The sequence below is a fragment of the Anabrus simplex genome, chromosome 1, assembly GCF_040414725.1.
Source record: "Anabrus simplex isolate iqAnaSimp1 chromosome 1, ASM4041472v1, whole genome shotgun sequence".
Taxonomy (NCBI): Eukaryota; Metazoa; Arthropoda; class Insecta; order Orthoptera; family Tettigoniidae; genus Anabrus; species Anabrus simplex.
In genome coordinates, this window is record NC_090265.1 from 460,641,045 (window position 1) to 460,663,418 (window position 22,374).

A 22,374-nucleotide genomic window follows, 5' to 3' on the forward strand; every position below is an offset into this window, starting at 1 on the left:
GATCACGGAACGTGCGTGGCATTCTATTAAGTCTTGCTCTCAGGGCTTGGTGAAGAAGTCTTCTAACAGGTGGGAACTTCTTTTGCACAGTTCCCTCTCCAGAATCAGTCGAATATCTTGCTGAAATTCTAAATTAACACTAGCAACATTGTTGGAAGAAACAAAGCGAGTTTTTCGTTCTATATAACTAAAGTGTTTCATGATATTAATTCTTACTGATAAATATAAAATCATTGTCAAAATTATAACATTAAAATAATAATTTTAATATGGGCATCTTTTATTTTATTCATCATGAGCACAACAGTCATAGTCCTAGCCATTCGAGTGCCAACATTCATTTATATTCTAAACTGAATTTCTATAGTATGAAGCTTTTTACCTATGATCATGCAGTCAAAATCTAGGTTAAGATTATCTTTCTTCAGTTTCTTAAACGTTAGATGTTTTGTGACACCCTCCGTAGTTTAAATGGGTATGGTTTGTATTTCACAGTTGCTCTCCGAGGTCAAATCTTTATTGTTCCATGAGTCGCTGCGACGTAAAGCAAATTGTAATATATTATATATGTCATATCTGCTCCTGATTTCGTAGCAGATAAATGTGTAATGGGAAGATCTCTTGTCTTCCTGGTTTCTTCCACACGAGTAGTAGAAATGAAAATCCACAGCCTGTTTCCAGTCATTTAACCGGATCAGGAATCGAATGAATGAAGCCCTATCTAGCGGCGAGGATAGGAATTGTGCCGGCTGCCGAAGCCTGTCGCACTCCTCTGGGACAATGATAAATGACTTGACAGATGAAATGAAATGATACTGGAGAGTGTTGCTGAAATGAAAGATGACAGGGAAAACCGGCGGAGAAAAACCTGTCCCGCCTCCGCTTTTTCCAGCACAAATCTCAAATGGAGAGACCGGGATTTGAACCAGGGAATCCAGCGGTGTGAGGCCGGGACGCTGCCGCCTGAGCCACGGAGGCTTGCACTTCAGTACTTCTCCGTGATAATTTAAATTAAGTATAATCATTTTGTCCACTGAAAACTGTTCTTTTTTTATGTAAATATTTTGTTGTTCTATAACTTCCAATCAAACAGATTGTTTTTTAAATTATTATTATAGTGCATAGTTTAGCCCACCTGCTGGCCAGTATCGTTAAGGCGTCAAGTCTATATGATCTGACACAATGGTTAGCCGGTTCGAGTCCCGTTAGTCGAAAAAATCTCACCATCAGAAAATTGGCCGGCAGGGTAGGAGAGATAGTGGTATACAATTTTTAATCACTAGATTGCGTGTCGAAAACCTGGATTCATTTCCAAACCTCTTCGCATAGTTCATATGGAGAGAGGGCATACGACGCTGTAGATTGTGATTCGTCCGTCGGATGCCGACGTTAACCCTTGAGCAGAGCCTTTTGTGCTATTCGACAAAAGTAGGCTACGTGCCGGCACTACCTTTCACCTTCTCCCTCCCTACTATCATATATCACATCATTCATTTCATCTCATTAACTCCCTTTGATGATGTTCACGACGAGAAAAGCATCCGCCCGTAAAAACTTGCTACGAAGATTCATCTCACTTCAAATCCGATCCCGTAGAGAAGCGGGGCAAGGGTTGGACATACATTATAGTTCATACGTTCGCATTCGGGAGATAGTGGGTTCGAACCTGAAGATGGTTTTCTGTAATTTCCCATTTTCACAGCAGGCGGATGCTGAGGTTGTACCTCAATTCAGGTCTGGCCAGTTCCTTCCCACTCCTAGTCCTTTCCTAACTCATCGTCGCCATAACACCTATCTGTGTCGGTGCGACGTAACGAAACTATTAAAAAATAATCATACGTTCGTTCAGTCATTAGTTCTTTTTTCTTTCTTTCTTTCTTTCTTTCTTTCTTTCTTTCTTTTTCACTGATATCCGCATTTTTCTTTCCTTGCTTCCTCCATCATCACCTTGAAGGTATCCCGCTCGTTGTTTGTATACATGACTATGCTTATAACTTTCATTATCCGGCTCAGATCCCGGGTTCGATTCCGAGCTGGTCGGGGATTTTAACCTTAAATGTTTAATTCTATTGGGTCGAGGACTGGATGTTTGTGCTACACACTACACTATCTTCCACCACAATAACGCGCATTTTCCCATACATCGGAAGGGGTGCCTTGCAAAGGTTGAACCAGGCTAGCAATAGCCACATGAAATTATCATTATCATCATCATTATCATTATCATTATCATTATCATTATCATTATCATCTTAATGATAGATTACATTCATTCCTGATGGAATATGGTTATCTTCAATGAAAATGAAAGCATGAGGCAAAAATTACGTTTCAGTCATCAGACTAGTACAATATTTAATTATTTCCAGCAATAATAGGTCCGCACATTCCTTATGTTAAATTACCATATAGAGCAATGCAAAATGAATGTCTCATTAGTGCTAATTGTAAGTTTGGATGCTGAAGTGCACGCACTCACTTTCCCTCTGTCTCGCCTCATCGTGCTGTGTACTTGCACAGCCATGATCATCTGAACGACCTACTTCCCACATCAGTAGGCCTTACCTTGAAACATTTCTCACCAAGGCGTCAACCGCTCTTCTTAAGTTGTAAACCTTTCATTTTCCTTTCATCGCATGCATGAGAGGAAGTGAAACTACAAACTGCATTGAAAAGAATGCACCTTTTTCAATTTGCAAGTCTCTGTCAATAAAGAAAGTACCTATTTTTTAATCTCTTCACTATTTGTAAATGCCAGCCAGCGTGGCCTGATTGAGCTCCACACCAGTTATCCTGAAGTTGTTTAGTACAGAGTTATATCGCCTCCTAGATCAGGTTCCACTTCTTCCATATATGAGCTCATTATTTCTCTGGTCTGAAGTTAACATTTTTTTTTCAGTCGCAACCCCAGAAATACAATGTGTTTAGTGTATTACTAAAATGAACATTATCGCCAGAAAGCCCAACACAATTCATCGTTAATAATAATAATAATAATAATAATAATAATAATAATAGTAATAATAATAATAATGAGAAAGGATGAAAAAATACTTGCATTTCGGGATATGGATGTTTTATTATATCTGTTCCAAGTGAGTCTCTATGCTCTTTGTACTTAGGGATCCGTTCTTTGCTTCACGATTCAGTCCTGAAGGTTAAACGAGAAGGCTACTTTTAATCTATTCACTAGTTGTAAATGACTGCGTGGCCTGATTGAGCTCCACATCAGTTGTCAAACGTGGTCCATAGACGACCGAAACGAAAATAAAATGAATGATAATAAAGGCGTGTGGCCTCCAGAGAGGCTCCGTGTAGGTCATTCGATTTGACAGCCCATGGGCCACTTTCGTGTCTGTGAGTCCCAAAAACAGAGGAATTAACCAACAAAATGTTTAAATTATTTTTATGTTCACAGGTAGCGGTAGTGTACTTACGGGTCGTATTACTGTCCGAAGGTAATTTCCTCAAGAAGTAGGGCCTAGGTTTCTTTCATAAAATAACCTTACTCAATGAAATACATTTTTATAGCTTCGATCCTTAAATTATATCAATACAGTACTGGGAAATAATAATAATAATAATAATAATAATAATAATAATAATAATAATAATAATAATAATAATAATAATGAAAAAATGAAATGGCGTATGGCTTTTAGTGCCGGGGGTGTCCGAGGACAAGTTCGGCTCGCTAGGTGCAGGTCTTTTGATTTGATTCCCGTAGGCGACTTGCGCGTCATGATGAGGATCAAAAGTGATGATAAAGACGACACATACACCCAGTTCCCGTGCCAGAGAAATTAACCAACGGTGGTTAAAATTCCCGACCCTGCCGGAAATCGAACCTGGGGCCCTGTGACCATAGGCCAGCACGCTAACCATTTAGCCATGGACCGGACAATAATAATAAATTAGGTGTATTATCGTCACGAGAAGGAAACAAGAATTTTAGACCAACACAATTATCATTTTATATTGTACAGACAAGAGATGCATTTTATTTACAGATATAGTTTTACTATTTTTCTCATTTTCATCTCACTGGTGAAACACTTCAGTTTTTAAACTGGCGTAATCTATCCATTCATATAAAGACATGTAAGTACGATTTTAATCAATCAATTTTCCCAAGAATAACATTGCGAGTCTATTTACACTTGTGACCTATGTCTTGTTTCTTTATATATATTCTGTGGAATGCGAAGTGCAACTCAATGTGGTTGGAAAGTACTCTTTAGACTCTAATTTCAGTTCGCAGTGAAACTTTGTGCACGTGAACTAATTGTCAATACTAACCGGTATTCACTTTCAATCTTTGGATAGACCTTAACCGCACCAGCGAACACCTACTCACTGCATTACGTAAGTTAATACCTGATTATTACATAATGAGAAGTATAGACCTTGTATCTAAAGAAAACTCTATATTTGCATGATTAGTACGAACATCGTGCTTAGTCCCATGTATTTCTTCAACTAACTGCTCAGTGTAGATAAGCGCTCACTACCTACGCTGATGTTCACTGGATCGTATCGCGGCCCATTTAATGACGATTAGGAGTGCAGAAATGTGAGATATCTGCATCAGAAGGATTACTACTATACTGCTAATAATAAGAGTTGGCGTGTGACATTTCTTAGAGGGAGGTCCCTTTACTGCCTGCCGGGGCGGGATAAAGGGAGTGGCTGTGTGATTGCCATGGAAACGAGGGAGGGGCGACTGCGGTTGCCATGGAGATAAAACTCCAGGGCAGCTCGTCTTGCTGGGAGTTGCCAAACCTGTCATTGTCACTGATAAGAACCTGATTGTTTGTATAAGAGTGATCGCAAATGGGACGACACCACCTGGCCAGGTAGTCTACAGCAGATCACAGCAGTCAGAATGAAAGAGGGAACAAGTGAGCCGGAAGCGAGGGGTAAGAGCATGTAGAAAAGAATGCTTGAATGTGGCAACATCGTGAAATGGCACGTGCAATGCTCCTCCCTCCAACCTTACCTGTCAGACACCAACTTTAGTTAAGTCTAGTATATAGCACATTAAGAAATCTCTTCAGGAAAAAATTCAGAATATTCCGGCACTCTTTCGTCTTACAAGATCGATAGTAATTTAAGGAACATTAAACGCCAATAATAATAATAATAACAACAAAGTTATTCGATGATATGAGATTTACGGCCAGAATCCGTCGTCGTTGTGCCTCAGAATACCGTTATGTGAAAATGTTGACGGTGGAAATACTGATCCGCAGCACATGTATCACACAACGAAAATTCTTTGATTTAGTTCATGCAATACTGAAACTTAGATGACCGAGCTCGATAGCTGCAGTCGATTAAGTGCGGCCATTATCCAGTAATCGGGAGATTAGTGGGTTCGAGCCCCACTGTCGGCAGCCCTGAAGATGGTTTTCCGTGGTTCCCCATTTTCACACCAGGAAAATGCCGGGGCTGTACCTTAATTAAGGCCACGGCCGCTTCCTTCCACTTCCCAGGCCACTCCTGTCCCATCGTCGCCATAAGACATATCTGTGTCGGTGCGACGTAAAGCAAATAGCTGCTGCTGAAACTTAGATGACAGAACCTTTCTGGTCAGAGTTCTAAGCTGAAATATCACATAGCGGTTTTTTCTAGGCGCAACGACGATATCGTGATTTTTGTTTGGACGACAACATGAAATGTTTCCATCTACTTCATTATCTTCAGAATACATCGCAATCATCTCCACTTCAGTTATGTCTATGCCTCCTTCGTTATAGAAATGAATTTTCTTATTCTGGTTATTTCTTCGCCATGAGCACCGACAAATTTTTCGACTTGGTATTTTGGGGATGGTTATTTGGTGTTGCTTACACTTCTGGCATATTCTTTTCTTACCAATGATTAAACGTTGCACTAATACAGAGAATTTCTTCGGCAACGCAAGGATAGGAAGGTAGCAGATGTAGATTTCCTTAAGGTATAGTCCCAGCATTTGTATGGAAATATAAAACCACAGAAAATTATCTTAAGGGCTGCCGATGATAGGATTCGAGCCCACAATCTTCTGAATGCAAGCTCACGGCTACGCGACCCGAACCACTCAGTCAACTCGATCAGTCTTCTGACAATGACGCCCTTTACAATGAATATTATCTTTCTACCGTAATCCAAACGGTTCTAGTTTGTACGCTAGTGTGTACATACAGCACATGCTGGAGAATCGCTCTTTCAATGAGTTTTATAATTTCTGTCAGTTAAAAATAAAACAAACACAAAACACGAAGCATGAGAATAGATTTTCAAAAATAATAATCTAATGTTACTGGCTTTACGTCCCATCAACTACTTTTACGGTTTTGGGAGATGCCGAGGTGCCGGAAAATTTAGTCCCGCAGGAGTTTCTTTACGTGCCAGTAAATCTACCGATACGAGGCTGACGTACAGTATTTGATCACATTCAAATATCACCGAACTGAACGAGGATCGAACCTGCCAATTTGGATTCAGAAGGCCAGCGCCTCAACCGTCTGAACCACTCAGCCCGGTAATAGATTTTCAAAGTTATCAGCTGGAGGTAGGCAAATCATTGAAGACAACCCACAGGACTAAACTGGAAATTCTAGTTTGTGGTGTGTTTGAATTCAGTGAAGAAATTAACACAGTTTACCATTATGATGTAAAGTAACGATAACGAAATAGAAATCGCCAGGAATTTCTCTTCTTTTTTTTCAACTTTCCTCGGTGCTATACAAGACATTCATTGTCCCTTTCCCACGAAGAATTCACTAACAGAAACACTGGGAACTCCTCTAACTGGGTCACTGTATCTAGTACCTACCTTCATTACGATTACCTCGAAACATTCATCCAGTAAGTGCTAAGGTTGAAAATTCAAAATTACAGGTTCCATCTCGGATATGTTGGGGAGTGTGCATGTAAGTATCTATTGTCCGTAGGTTATCAGCGCGAAAGAGAACGCTTCAAGATGAAAAACTGATACTTGATGTTACTCCGCTGTGATGGAAAGATCATTTCGGTCACATCTTCAGAAATGACGAATATAGAAGATACAACTTTTTATAGAAAACAGGATAGAAAGGAAAACGTGGGCATTTGCGGAAGAGATTATAATTGTCACGTAAGCTCAGATATTGGTTCAACATCCACAATACGGCAACTATGATACCAGAAATCCAACACAGGAAAAAATACTCCGTCGTCAACCTTTCGTGAGGAGATGACACGATAATAATAATAATAATAATAATATTAATAATATTTTTCTACCGCTTTTTCCACACCTATAGTGTAGCGGGTGCGAACTGTGTAGCACATGTGGATATGGCCCTGTTTTACGACCGGATGCCCTTCCTGACGCCAACACTATATAACGGGATGTAATCACTACTGTGTATTGGCGTGGCGGTTGGTAGTGTAGTGTGTTGTCTGAATATGAAGAGGAAAGTGTTGGGACAAACACAAGCACCCAGTCTCCGGGCCAGAAGAATTAATCAAAGGCGATTAAAATCTCCGACCCAGCCGCGAATCGAACCCGGGACCCTCTGAACCGAAGGCCTTAACGATGAATATTCAGCCAATGAGTCGGATAATAATAATAATAATAATAATAATAATAATAATAATAATATCCCATTTTCACACCTTAATTAGGCAGCTTCCTTTCCACTCCTAGCCCTTTCCCATCGACGCCATAAAACTTATCTGTGTTCGTGTATCTTCAAGAAAATTATGTTATAATAATAATAATAATAATAATAATAATAATAATAATAATAATAATATACAGAAGAAGAGAAACGATAAAATCATCACGTTTAATGCAGGATAGAAATCTCCAGATTTCCCGCGGCGAATTACTTCAAAAATGTATATAACCTTAAGGACACTGCCTTTATAAGGTTTCTGGTGAGATATAGGGGAACAATTTCCAGATTCTTTTGCGACTTTTGTGACTGTTTCGATGTTAGTAGGCCTAAACAGTGTTTCAGGACGTAGACGGGTAAACTGATGCGTAAGGGCTCTCTTCAGACTTGTGAATAATGTTTTATATCTCACTAACTACTTTTTGCGCTTTTCGGAGACGTGAAGATGCAGAAATTTGTATCACTGGACTTATTTTACGTACCAGTAAATCAACCGATACGAGGCTGACGTATATGAGCAGTTTCATAAACCGCAGGACTGGGCCGTGATCGAACCCGCCAACTTGAGTTCAGAAGGCAAACGTTCTGCCATCTCATCTACGGCATTATAATTTTGAGTAATCGTTCGTACAATAAATAAAAAATTTATTGAATTTACATCAGTCAGTCACCATTGATCTGCATTCAGTGCTGTTGAATAGGAGGCATTTTCTCCTATCATTTGCTTACCTGCTCTCCTCTTAAATGTTTTCAAAGAAGTTAGAAATTTATCAAACATCTCCCTTAGAAAATGATTCCAATCACTAATTCCTATTGCTACAAACGAGTGTTTGTCCCCCAATTTTTTCTTCTTGAATATCAACTTCAACTTCATTTTAAGATTTTTCCTACTTTTAAGAACTCCATTCAAGCCCATTCGTCTACAAATATCATTTCACGCCATGTCTCGAAACATTCCGCTTAGTTGAGTGGTTCGTCTCCTTATTTCCAAGTCTTCCCTGCCCAAAGATTGCAACACTTTTGTAACACTACTCTTTTGTCGGAAATCACCCAGAACAAATCGTGCAGCTTTCCTTTGCAGCTTCTCCAGTTCTCGCATCAAGTAATCATGGCGAGGGTCCTATACATTAGAACCATTCTACAACCTGTACACACCCTCACAACCACTTGAAAACATCTGTCTCGCCATAAGACATATCTGTGTTGGTGCGACGTAAAACAAATACCAAAAGAGAAAACATCTGTAACCTTTATCTACAATCCCGTATATGTGATTGCCTCAATGAAGATCTTTCCTTATATTTGCACTCACAGATTCCTCGTGAATTATTGTCATCCAGTTAACACTAATTAAAACTGAAAGGACTTGTCCTCTTTGTGAAACCTACAACCTGCCCTTTTTGACCCCGTTTTCGATCATACTGTTGTCAACCTCACACCTTTGTCGATGTCTTTTTGCATTCACTTTACAGTCCTGTGATTTATTATTCCATCTCATTAACGACTACGGTTTTTCAGTTGTTCACTTCACATTAGTAGACATTAAATATTTCCTTTGTAGCCTTAATTATATACTTTAACTAAGATAGTGGTAGAGTGTTTCCCAAGATAGCGGGATGAAACCCAGTATAGGTAGTATGATTTTTGAAGGGTGAAATAAAGTCCATTCGACACTTCATGTCGTACGATATCGGCATGTAAAAGATATGTGGTAACAAATTTGGTGTTACCATACTAAATTAATTAAAAACCTTAGCCATAAACACCGTCCAAGAGACTGCCGGTTCATTGTACCATCCAGTAGGCCTAGAGTAAAATGAAACGTCGAAATTGATGAGCAAGCAGCCAGATGACGTCGAATTAAAATGCTTGCAGACGATAGCTTAGGTCAGGCGATTATTATTATTATTATTATTATTATTATTATTATTATTATTATTATTATTATTATTATTATTATTATTATTATTATTATTATTATTATTATTACTATGATGATTTGTACGATATACTTTGTCGCAATACTAACCCATCAATTGAGAAGGAATTAAATTAGTTATATTTTCTTGAAACAACTGTGTGACTGCCAAGCTCTTCTCACAATCATAAACATTACAGGATGGTTGTGCCCCGTAAATGAAACAGAAAAAGCTACAACAACAGAAATGAAATGGCAGTGAGCGAGTATTTTAATTGATCAACTCGGTACGAGTCTTCTGACTACAAACGTTTCTATTCATGATACAGAAAGTGCATCCCAGCTCTACCAGACAACGGCTACTTTTTCAGAACATCTCGCTTTATAGATACAGAACATAATGTTTGACCATGAAGGCTTCTTGCTTTGATCTTGTAGCGGTCCCAGACGGGATAGAAAGGAAAGTGAACGAGGTACACGCAGGGATGGCCACCAGACGAGTTGTTACGAAGGTGAAAACCAGGTCTCTAGGTCACAACATGTTTGCAGGCGTTTCTGAAGATTTTGATCTCAATTCAAGAACTTTTACCTTGGAGGAAAGGAAGCGATCGTAGAGCTAAATTAGCATGTGTGGTGATTACGGACTGACTTCCCTTCATCGCGTCTCATCTTCGCCTCTAGGACTCGTAAAGCAAGATAGTAATTAGCTGAGAAAGTACCTGCCGATATGGTTTGATCTAAGGTCAGTTGTTAATGGAAACGTCCACTTTCATTACAGTTATGAATATTTCATCGGAAGACACTCAATAAAGCAGCAGCTGTTGTCGATAGAATATATTGGCATTTACTTTAGCCGATCGATTGTAATATATTTCTACTATCAGTCTAGAAACCTAGACAAGTAATGTAATTGTAGTTCTGTTAATACAGTATATAATTTTTAGCCGGGATGAGTAGCTCTGACGTTCGAGTGCTGGCCTTCTGAGTTCAAGATGGTGGGTTCGATCCCGGGTCAGTCCAATGGTACTTCAAGACGATCAAATACATCAGCTTTGTGTCAGTAGATTTACTGGCTCGCAAAATAACTCCGGCAGGACAAAATTTCGGCACCTCGGCGTCTCCGAACCGGACTGAGCCAGGATCTGCTCACATCTTACGGCAGGACCGAGTGGAGCTATAACTATCCTTCACTTGTTATCTTGCGATCCGAAGGCAGATACACTACCACTGATCCGCAAAGGGACTTCTAATAATATTTATTTATTTATTTATTTATTTATTTATTTATTTATTTATTTATTTATTTATTTATTTATTTATTGCTCTCTTTGAAAGTTTGCACGGAGTAACCCAGTACAGTACCTTCTTAACATAATTATAATAGATGTAAGTAAAATAACAATAAAAATACAAAGAAAATAAAGACGAATAATAGTATAATAATCATACACAGATAACAATGATCTAAAGAACAGGAAAAATAACACGTGAAATTATGAACTGGAAACACTGCTGAATTTTAATATTTGTCGTCGCTTAAGTGCGGCCAGTATCCAGTATTCCCACTGTCGGCAGTCCTAAAGATGGTTTCCGTGGTTTCCCATTTTCACACCAGGCAAATGTCGGGACTGTACCTTAATTAAGGCCACGGCCGCTTCCTTCCAATTCCTAGGCCTTTCCTATCCCATCGTCGCCATAAGACCTATCTGTGTCGGTGCGACGTAAAGCAAATAGCAAAAAAAAATAAATAAATAAATAAATAAATAATAATAATAATATTCGTCGTTGCTCCTGCATAAACCGCTATGTGATAATGTTGTAGAAGAAATACTGACCCGCAGTACATACGAGTATATCATGAGAGCGAGAATTCTTTAAAATTAGCTACTCACACAATGTTAAACGACAGAACCTTATCAGGCAACGTTCTAAGCTAAAATATTTCAGTTAGCGGTTTCCGCAGGCGCAACAACGATGTGGTAATTCAAGTGACGAGATGTTCTGGATCTTTGAGAGTAAAATAATTTATTCTTGCGAATTCTAATTTGTATAAAATGAAAGGCGCCTAAGTTCAGCAGTACTGGGTAATCAAATTTATTGTTTATAATTTTGCTTAACGTCTGAAACGAAAGAAGAAGAAGAAGAAGATGAATGTGGATCGGAAGTGCTAATTTTATAAGAAATGACACCTCCAGAGCATTGGGGAAAAATAAGAAATATCATAAGAGAAGTTGTAGGTCTAAAACTCACAGGCGAACAATACAAACTCAGAAACAAAGACATCAAACTATTTACAGTGCCATTAGAAAATGCAGTTTAAAATTTCACGGACACACAAAAATAAAAAAAACCCTGACAGATTCACGAAACGAACAGTCTAATAGCCGAATTCTAAGAGAACAACGAGAAAAAAAGAGATTATGGATCGTTGAAATCAAACAAACGTTAAAATTGGTGGGAATGGCACAAGAAGACATCAAAACAGGGAGAACTTCAGGTCCAAAATTCACAAATGACAAGAAGTCCAAGAGGAGACACGTAAGAAATGGGAACACTTTGGATCAAAGATAAAAAGCCGACAACAAAACAATGGAAGAACTATGGGCGCAAAGAAAGGCAAACAAACTCCTGTAAGAACTTTTCTTAGTTCTAAATAGGCTTATTCGCAAATAAATAATAATAATAATAATAATAATAATAATAATAATAATAATAATAATAATAATAATCATAATCATAATAATAATAATAATAATAATAATAATAATAATAATGTTTCTTTTCTTCAGCTTATCCCAGTTATTTCTATGGTTAGTGGAGCCACCTTGGCTCAGTTTGGTTTTAGCAGGGAGTTTAAGGCCGGATGGTCTTTCTCACGCCACATGATTTTTGAGATTAAAATCTCAACCTGTGATCGGCTGAGATTCGAACCTGAGCCACTGAACTAAGCCACGCTCCCAATAATAATAATAATAATAATAATAATAATAATAATAATAATAATAATAATAATAATAATAATAATAATACTTTTGAAAGAGGTTCTTTAATGCCTAAGAAAAGCTACTAATTCGAGTCGCAGTACACTCAAATGATGACCGACTGTCGATAGAGTCGATCGTCCAATATTCTGTACAAAAAGCAAATGACTAACAGCTGCGTCGTGAGGCTCTAAGGTCTACTTCTGATGAAATGGCTACTCCATTTCGAAATTACGCTCAACAAAAGAGCATCATGCATACCCAAGTTGTGACGTGCTGTGAGCTGTAGCTGCGTTCTTTCCACTACAAAGTGTTTCTAACAAAACTGACTAAACTTTTATTGACATATTGTAGGTTCCTAATAAATTTATGCCCCAATTGCACATGTTTTATGATCTGTCTACTCACTTGTCTGTTCACATCTGCCTACTCGTCCCTCTAGGAGATGGTATAAGTACTGAACCTGCCTCACGCTCTTCAAGGTCTATACTGTTTTCTAGCTTCAGCAGGGGTAGTCAAATTACGTCGAGTAATCAGCAATTGAGGCGTATTGCAGTCCTGATAAGAGAAACGATTAAGTCGTACAATACGGGTGCTTAAATTGCATGTTTGTAAACAGCTTGTCACTTCTGGTCGGAAGTACTGTAGTATGAGAAATATCAAGAAGTACTGAGGTGTTATCTCATCACAAAGGAACAAACAAGATTACTGACGTGTTATTAATGCAGAAGCAATGTCTCCTTCTGCATTCTGGGTCAATACCAAAGGTCTGTGACTAATACGAACACAATGTTAAGGACCCAACTATGAATTCTTCCACAGACAGGTGAACAAAGAATCGTGAATTTTGGTTACGTGGTTCGAATCACATAGCTGTGAGCTTGCATTTGGGAGATGGTGGGTTCAATTTCGACTGTCGTCAACCATGAGGATGGTTGGTTGTTTCCCGTTTTTAGTCCTAGTTCTGTCCTTTCTTATCGTCGCCATAAGGCCTGTCTGTACCGGCGAGAAGTAAAAACAATAGAAAAGGACAAAACATTGCCCGTCTCCTTGGCTGAATAGTCCGCGTAACGGATTTTGGTTAAGAGGGTCCTATGTTTGATTTCCAACTGGGTCCGGAATTTTAGCCGCGTTTGGTTAATCCCTCTGGGTCGGAGATTGGCTGTCTAGGTTTGTCTCAATACAAAACTCTTCATATGGCCATAACACACTACAGTCCACCACAGAAACACTTTATGGTAAATATTGTATGTATGGGATTGGGGCCTGGAAGTTCACCTGTCCATAAAACAGAACCTAGTCTACATGTGTACCACAGGTAAGAATCATTCAACTTTTCCTGACACATAATTTGACTTCTACAAGTGTCAGAGTATAAAAAATTTCCACTATAACTAAACGGACACATGTCGCCCACGTTGATGCACTCTAAATTTCAGTCAACTGCAACATGTTTGGGATAGGCAGTTTCAAACATAGGAAGCGAGCGCTTAACCATCTTCCTCTTCTTCTGCTTCTGCTTCTGTTTCTTCGAAGCTGAAGACAAAGAAGATAGCCTTATATCTAGTAAGATATTCCTTTATACCAGGCTCCACGAGTGTCGAGCATTCCACAGTAATATGTGAGTTCATGACATTTCTAACAGGCCACAACACTATCCTCAGTGCCTCATCTTTATAGTAGGTAGAGGGGGAAGGTCAAGATACTGTCGCTGAGGTCCACCTAGCCGGTTCCGTACTGCTGGAGACGAACTGTTATTATGTTCTACTCGAAACTCCCTTACACTGTCTGTTTCATAATTTGACCCGATCTCCTCTTGCACCACAGGCTATCATAGTGTGAAACCATGACTCCCCCACTGGCCACTAGGCTACGATGGGAACTTTATCATATTCCATGAATACGAAGTTGACAAGCCTTTGGCTTTACTTCATCTGATGTAGTTTGAAATGCTGTAACTTTTATCCATAATTTGTATCTCTTTCGGCAAATGAAATATACCAGAACTTCCACCCGTTCACAGTGACCTAAAGATTTTTTCTTTGCTAGTTGCTTTACGTCGCACCGACACAGATAAGTCTTATGGGGAAGATGGGATAGGAAATAGCTAGGACTGCGAAGGAAGCGGCCGTGTCCTTAACTAAGATACAGCCCCAGCATTTGCCTGATGTAAAAATGGGAAACCATGGAAAACCATCTTCAGGGCTGTCGACAGTGGGGTTCGAGCTCACTATCTTCTAGATGCAAGCTCACAGCTGCGCGCCCCTAATCGCACGGGCAACCCGCCCGGTAAGATTCTTTTTTTTTTAATTGCTTATAGGTATTTTGACGACAATGGGATGGGACAGGGCTACGATTGGGAAGGTAGTGGCCGTTGCCTTAATTATAGTACAGCCCCATCATTTTCCTGGTGTCAAACTGGGAAACCCTGAAAAACTATTTTCAGGACTCGAACCCACAATCTCCCGAATGCGAGCTCACAGCTACGTGACCCAAACCGAACAGCCGATTTGCTCGATATTATTAATTATTATTATTATTATTATTATTATTATTATTATTATTATTATTATTATTATTGCTAGGGGCTTTACGTCGCACCGACAGAGATAGGTCTTATGGCGACGATGGGATAGGAAAGGCCTAGGAGTTGGAAGGAAGCGGCCGTGGCCTAAATTAAGGTACAGCCCCAGCATTTGCCTGGTGTGAAAATGGGAAACCACGGAAAACCATCTTCAGGGCTGCCGATAGTGGGATTCGAACCTACTATCTCCCGGATGCAACCTCACAGCCGCGCGCCTCTACGTGCATGGCCAACTCGTCCGGTATTATTATTATTATTATTATTATTATTATTATTATTATTATTATTATTATTATTATTATTATTATTATTAACAATCATCTAGGGAGCCACCTGAGATCACACAATAGAAACGTTCCGATTAATATTCATGTTAAATCTTGATCGATGTCTCCTTTTTTCCTGCTGTCGCGTAGTATCAGAAGGTGGTGGGTACAGTTCGACCTCGAGATTCCTTACTTGAAAGTGGTGCACTTACATAAGGTGATTCAGTCAAGGCTGGGTATAAGTTACGACCTTCTAATTTCAGTTCCTGTTTCATAAAAACCTTGAGGCAAATGATTATATATTAGTAACAATGGTGAGCATCCACAGACAGGTTTCATTTGAAATGCATGTTCAGGATCCATAAATGTCGCTTATTCACCTTAATACCTAGGTAGTTTACTGACATTAAAAGAAGACACCATTGGGATTATTTAACTTCAGTGTTCTCTCTGCTATGTATTATTTTTAATATTGAGAGTTATTTTGTACACGTAGCAATTTAGGAGACGAGAGATAAAGCAGTCATTTTGCACATGCACTTAGGATGTGTACAGTACTATATGTCTGGTTGTCTGCATTCTTTATAGCAATGGAAGAGTGATTAGAACGAGAGGACAAATCTTAGAGCAGCCTATTCGTGAAATGACTGTCGTAGGGAGAGGAGAGATCTAAAGTAGGCTTAATAAAGATACTCAGGAAAAAGGAAAAATATCCTGGTCATACACGTAATTCTTTGAGTCTTCAATAGTGTATGCTATTGCAATTTCTTGGGGCTTGTGTTGAGAAAGTCGATCTGAGAATTTAAGTGTTTCGTAGCGACGTCTTTAGTTAATGACAAAGATATGAAAAGTTCTGAAGCCAACGTTTGATTTTTCCGTATAATTGAGTATTGTGTGTTATTATGCGAAGTTTGAAATTAGAAGGCATAGGAAGTTCATTTCCTGGTGTGAAAATGTTTAGAATAACGAATTCTACCATATGGGAATACATACTGCAGATCTCTGACTAATTAATTTGCTCTCAAGGTTACTTATCTGTAATATGTATGGAAAATATTGAGGGAGACATTCAAGTAACGTCATCAGACGATGTCTTGATCTATATACAAATAGCTCAACTACAACTTGTGACTCCCTGATTGTCATTAAAATTTGTGATTTTAATCAAGCATATTTCTTAAGATATCGTTGTAGAAGCATGTTAATTAGACGCTTACATAAATCTAGCGGTTATGAATCCTAATAATTTATTTATTTCAAAATTTAACACATTTTCTACACTATATATTGGATTTCTGGCAGAGGAAAGAATGTGGACTGTATAATCACATCTATTGTGCTTATACCCTGCATAGAAATTGCGTGTTATGTTACGAATACTGAGACTGGAAACAGATTTTCGATTAATTTATCTATTTACTAGCTGATGTACCCGCGCTTCGCTACGGGATTCTCAGAAAGACTGACCTTGTGGTTTTCCTAACTGAAGTAAACAAAGGCCTTAAAAAAACCTCAGTAGGAAAGTAGCGATGTTATAATAATAATAATTTCGTGTAGCTATTTCTAGCCGGGTGCAGCCCTTGTAACGCAGACCCTCCGAAGAGGGTGGGCGGGCGGCATCTGCCATGTATAGGTAACTGCGTGTTATTGTGGTGGAGGATAGTGTTATGTGTGGTGTGTGAGTTGCAGGGATGTTGGGGACAGCACGAACACCCAGTCACCGAGCCAAGGGAATTAACCATTTAAGGTTAAAATCTCCGACCCGGCCGGGAATCGAACCCGGGACCTCTGGACCAAAGACCAGCACGATATCCATTTAGCCATGGAGCCGGACAATGTTATCGTATAAAATACTCGATCAAATGAAAAACCGCACACTTTCTCACTTTCAATGAACAGTACTACGGTGCCGATCTAACAGTCCAAAGTTCCAGAGGTAGAATGACCAGGCCACAGACATCCGTCATCACTCCTCTGCCATAATTCTCTTAAATATGCAAACTGCTCATTTCAATCAGTGCCTCAGAGTATGGATTGAATAGCTGGAATGCTATGATGAACCAGTGTGTTATGTACCAGTAGTATCAGAAAATTTATGAACCAGAGGAATAGCATGCTAAAGTAGAAAGTTATGCAACTCCCCAGCTACTTCCCGCTAATATTCAGGCAGGCTGTTACACTCGGTACGACCGGGCGAGTTGGCCGTGTGGTTAGGGGCGTGCAGCTGTGAGCTTGAATCCGGTGGATTCGAACCCCACTGTCGGCAACCCTGAAGAAGGTATTCCGTGGCTTCCCATTTTCACACCAGGCAAATGCCGGGGCTGTGTCTTAATTTAGGTAAGGCCGCTTCCTTCACACTCCTAGCCCTTTCCTATCCCATTGTCGCCACAAGACCTATCTGTGTCGGTGCGACGTAAAGCAATTTTCATCCGAACTATCGCAGACGTGTGGCAACAGAAGACACAAAGCCCACCACAACAAACAATGGTCAATGTAATATTATTGTTGATCAATGTTAGGCGATTTCAATATTGTAGGCATTTACATTCCGACTCTGAAATACCACTCTTATCATAGTTGGTACGATAAAATTGAATAAAACATAAATGGTCGGAAATTGTACCAACTTTCATTAAATTCTCTTAACACATTTTCTCGTGGCTCGGCGTTGATATGGACTTGGCAACAAAAATACAAATTCATGAATATCTGTGTTATCAAAGCCAGTGCGGTAACAATGAACGACATAAATGATCGGAAATTTAATTCTATATAACTTTAGTTATGTAGTATTTATTGATAGGACCGCTAATAATATAAATATTTGATGATTAAATTTTAGGCCTTCCCCTAAACTACCATTTCACTCAGCGTGAGTAAAATGAGTTATAGCCTAGATTGTAGGGGCTCATCCCCCGACTTCACATACCGATTTTCATTAAATTCTCTTCAGCCGTTTTCTTGTGATGCGTGTACAGACAGACAGACAGACAGACAGACAGACAGACAGACAGACAGACAGACAGACAGACAGACAGACAGACAGACAGACAGACAGACAGACAGACAGACAGACAGACAGAAATTACGGAAAAGTAAAAAGTGCATTTCCTTGTTACTGTGGACATGACCGATACAGAAATACCATTCTTTTCAAATTCTGAGCAATGTACAGACAAAACTCTTATTTTATATATATAGATTAGTTGTTCAAGATTAACATCTTAGCTGACTAAGAAAGAAAACGATATGGCGCGCGCGCGAGACACAGAGAGGCGCGTGGGGGGAGGTCTTGTTTAGAAAAGTACACGATGATTAGATGTAGGTAATGATAGAAAATAAATTGCGATATTATACCAGGAGAAGCATTTCGGAATCCGGAAATAATACTAGAATTTTCGTGTCTCATTTTTTAGAAAACATTCTTACATAAGTTTAAGTGACCACTATGAAAGTTGGGGAACTCTGTGTTATCAGTACAGGCGTTCGTTAGAGTTATCGTGTAAGGTAACGGTCTGTTGACTACCAACGAGCACTTTCACATCATGTGCCAACATCGGTCAAGTCAATATTGTATTTAAACATTCCGTCAAACAAGCCACATGAATATCATCAGGAAGTGACAAAGGTGTGTAAATTCCACTGATTTCATTCCATTCAAATTGTGAAAAAAAAAAAACTTTGCAACTGCTTCATGAGTAGAGCTTTTAGTTCAAAGATCTTATGCATAGTTGCCTATATTTCATTTATAACTGACACTATTGTTTTATTACTTTATAATATAAACTTCCTTTCCCATCTTTAGTTTATGTTTCATAAAAACGTTGCAAACTAAAGGGATATATCATATTGTATTTACAGTACAAGATGTACTCTGCAGTACCAGTTGTTTAATTGGTATAGCAACAAAGAAACAGCTAGAATGTTAACACGTCCATGCGCCAGTGATCCCTGTGTGGTACGGCAAGGCTAACGATCGCTCTGACCTACTAGAATGGAAAATTTAATGATTATTGATATTTTAAAAAGTAATCGTCCAATGTACGAATTAATTAAATGTCTGAATTTACAAGCCCCTTAGCATGATTTAAGAATGTGAAAACAGAATTGCGATATCTCGGATGGATTAGAAGTTATATCGGTGTAACAACTTAGGCGAATAACCATGTATAGAGGGGGGTCTAAATTAATGCGCACTACTTTAAGAACATATTCCTTGTTGAGAACTTTAGACGACTAATTCTGGAATTAAATGTTTAGAATAGGTTAATAGGATAATAGTGATCTCACAATATATGACAATTATCAGTATTTTATTACGTAATTAACAACAGTCACGCAGGGCTGAGTGGTTCAGGCGGTTGAGGCGATGGCCATCTGATCCCAACTTGGCAGGTTCAATCCTGTCTCAGTCCGGTGGTATTTGAAGGTGCTCATATACGTCAGACTCGTGTCGGGAGATTTACTGGCACGTAAAAGGAGAACTGCGGGACGAAATTCTAGCACCTCGGATTCTCCGAAAACCGTCCAAATGAGTTAGTGGGACGTAAAATCAATAACACAGATTTTAAAAACTTCTGTTAGAGATTGTATTGTAGTCTGTGGAGCCCTCCAATGGGTGGAGATTTTTCATATGGTTTTAACTTGCTCGGGTTTGTGAAAAATTATATAATTGATCTTGCTAAGATTAACGGTCAGTCCATTGTTTACAAGCCAAGTTTGTAATAAGCTCATATTGCATTTTGAATTCATGTTCCTTAAAATAAATACCAACAGCTTTTTTATCATCTGCAAATAGACACAGTTGTCCTTGTACGTTTAGGGAGCCAATATTAATCACAAATTTTAGAAACAAAATCGGCCCCAGCACTGTACCCTGAGGAGCACCATGGATATAGGGAGAGAGAAACGTTTTTAAATTTTATATGAAACTAACTGTGATCGATCGCTGATATAATCCTTAAACTAGTTTATCGCTACACCTCTTACTCAGACCTTCCAGTTTTTGATCTTGATCTCGTGATTAACTTCGTCAATAGCTTTTCTTATCTATAAATAACCCTGAAGCTAATTTTCCTGAATCAAAAGCTTCCTGCAACCTAATGATAATATCTTTAATAACGCACTATATGCTGGAATTTGGAATAAAGCCATATCAATACTTACAAAAATAATTATTCTTGAGAAGGAATTTTAATAATCTTAGTTTAACATATTTTTCTAATATTTTAGCTAAACTGGGAACGATAGAGGTCGGTCTGTAGATGTTTATGTCCAATTTGTCTAAGTCCTAATGACGTCATAAATAGTGACGTAACTGATCACGAACTTCTATCCTTCAAAATCCATTTCAAGGTGAAGATGTGAACAATAATGTTTACTGACAGAGTGAACTTACCTTTGCGGGAGATATGAAGATCAATGGGGCCCTGTCTCTAACCCGTACAGTCCATGGCACACCAAAACCTGAAATATAATAGGAAGAACTATCGTCACATTAATATATACAAAAAGCATGTAGAGAAGAATAAACTTCAATGGGAATAAATTGTGGACATTTCTAGAAACGTTATTCTCGAACTTCTACTGAATACAGAACAACAATGCTAAGGAATACTGGGATATTAACAGGACTGAAGAGGGATATATTACGATAAATATTTCGATTACAATTATTCGAATTTTTTCTCGATCCTACTGAATATCGAAGTTATGGATAGCAAAAGCAGCCGGGATGAGTGGTTGAGATTGTTGAGGCACTGGTCTTCTGACCCGAACTTGGCAGGTTCGATCCTGGCTCAGTCCAGTGGTCTTTTGAAGGTGCACAAATATCTCAGCTTTGTGTCCGTAGATTTACTGGCACGTAAACTGACGCCTGGAGGACAAGCTTCTGGCAACTTGGCGTCTCCGAAAACCGTAAAAAAATAGTGGAACGTAAAAACAATAACATGATTTATTGGTAAAAGCCTATACCTTCCATTCTCCCATTTGATTTTGCTTCGCTTTATATCAGTGCAATTATTTTATTTAAGTGGTGGTGGTGGTGGTGGTGGTGGTGGTGGTGGTGGTGGTGGGGGTGGTTATTGTTAAAAGAGGAATTACAACTAGACAACCATCCTCTATTAACACTAATCAGAGGGAAACAAATTGAAGGAATCCGACATTTCGAAAAATGAAGGTATCGGCTAAAGAAAAACTCGGCCACGAAGGTCGTAAAACTTAAATACTCCTTAGGCCTAGAATACTCTAATACCAAAATGAGTTGGTCAATGAGAAAACAATAGTTGGTCATGAGAGGTCGGACAGGATATAAGAAAGTGAGAACCTTGGCAGAAGTGGATGTGCAATGCCATGACTAAGCTAAGGGTGCCGTGGTCGCCATCTCACGCTCCCTATTTAAGAGCCTCTGGGGCTATTTTATTTAAAGGGATACTTGTGGGTGATTCTGTGGCTAATCGATTGAGGTTTGAGACTTAAGGACATGAAAAACAAGGTCATCAGTAACAAGATAGAAGAGAAAAAGAATTTATAGAATGAGGATGTCACCGTGAGCGAAACTTAGGGCCATGTGAGAGAAATATGAAATCGAAAGACATGATAGCCCTCACATGTTAATGAGGAGCTGACGGACAACAAAAGCGATCGCATCTGGTGACCACTAGCAAGACATGGCCTTGTGTTCGTTGTAAGGCACGGTCAGCAAGGTCTTGTTATAGGACGATTCTGTAGGTGTTAAGTTCACTGCAAGGGCTTTCTTTTCGGGAACACGTGTACAGTACAAGGTTACCAGAGCCTTTACACCCTAGTGAGAAGGCTCTTGACATTAACAGTTTTACTGCCCATTATTGTTCTTGTGTCGTCCTCTAAAGTACAAAGAATCAGCTGTATACGTGTTATGAGACAAGTCCTCCAGGATGTGGTTCACAGTTCACGAGGTCCGTACCTTCACGAGTTCATGGCCTTATATATTATGGAGTAC

The 22,374-nt window shown here is 39.0% G+C and overlaps 1 protein-coding gene across 2 annotated transcripts in view; it reads right to left on the reverse strand.

Annotated features, from left to right (window-relative positions):
- The window catches only part of LOC136856948 (uncharacterized), a 674,709-nt gene that overhangs the window by 367,281 nt on the left and 285,054 nt on the right, over nucleotides 1–22,374 (reverse strand). For both annotated transcript variants that reach the window (XM_067135239.2, XM_067135238.2), the window contains exon 2: nucleotides 20,794–20,861. The gene's annotated coding sequence lies outside the window, so the exon portion shown is untranslated. The remainder of the gene's footprint in view (nucleotides 1–20,793; nucleotides 20,862–22,374) is intronic.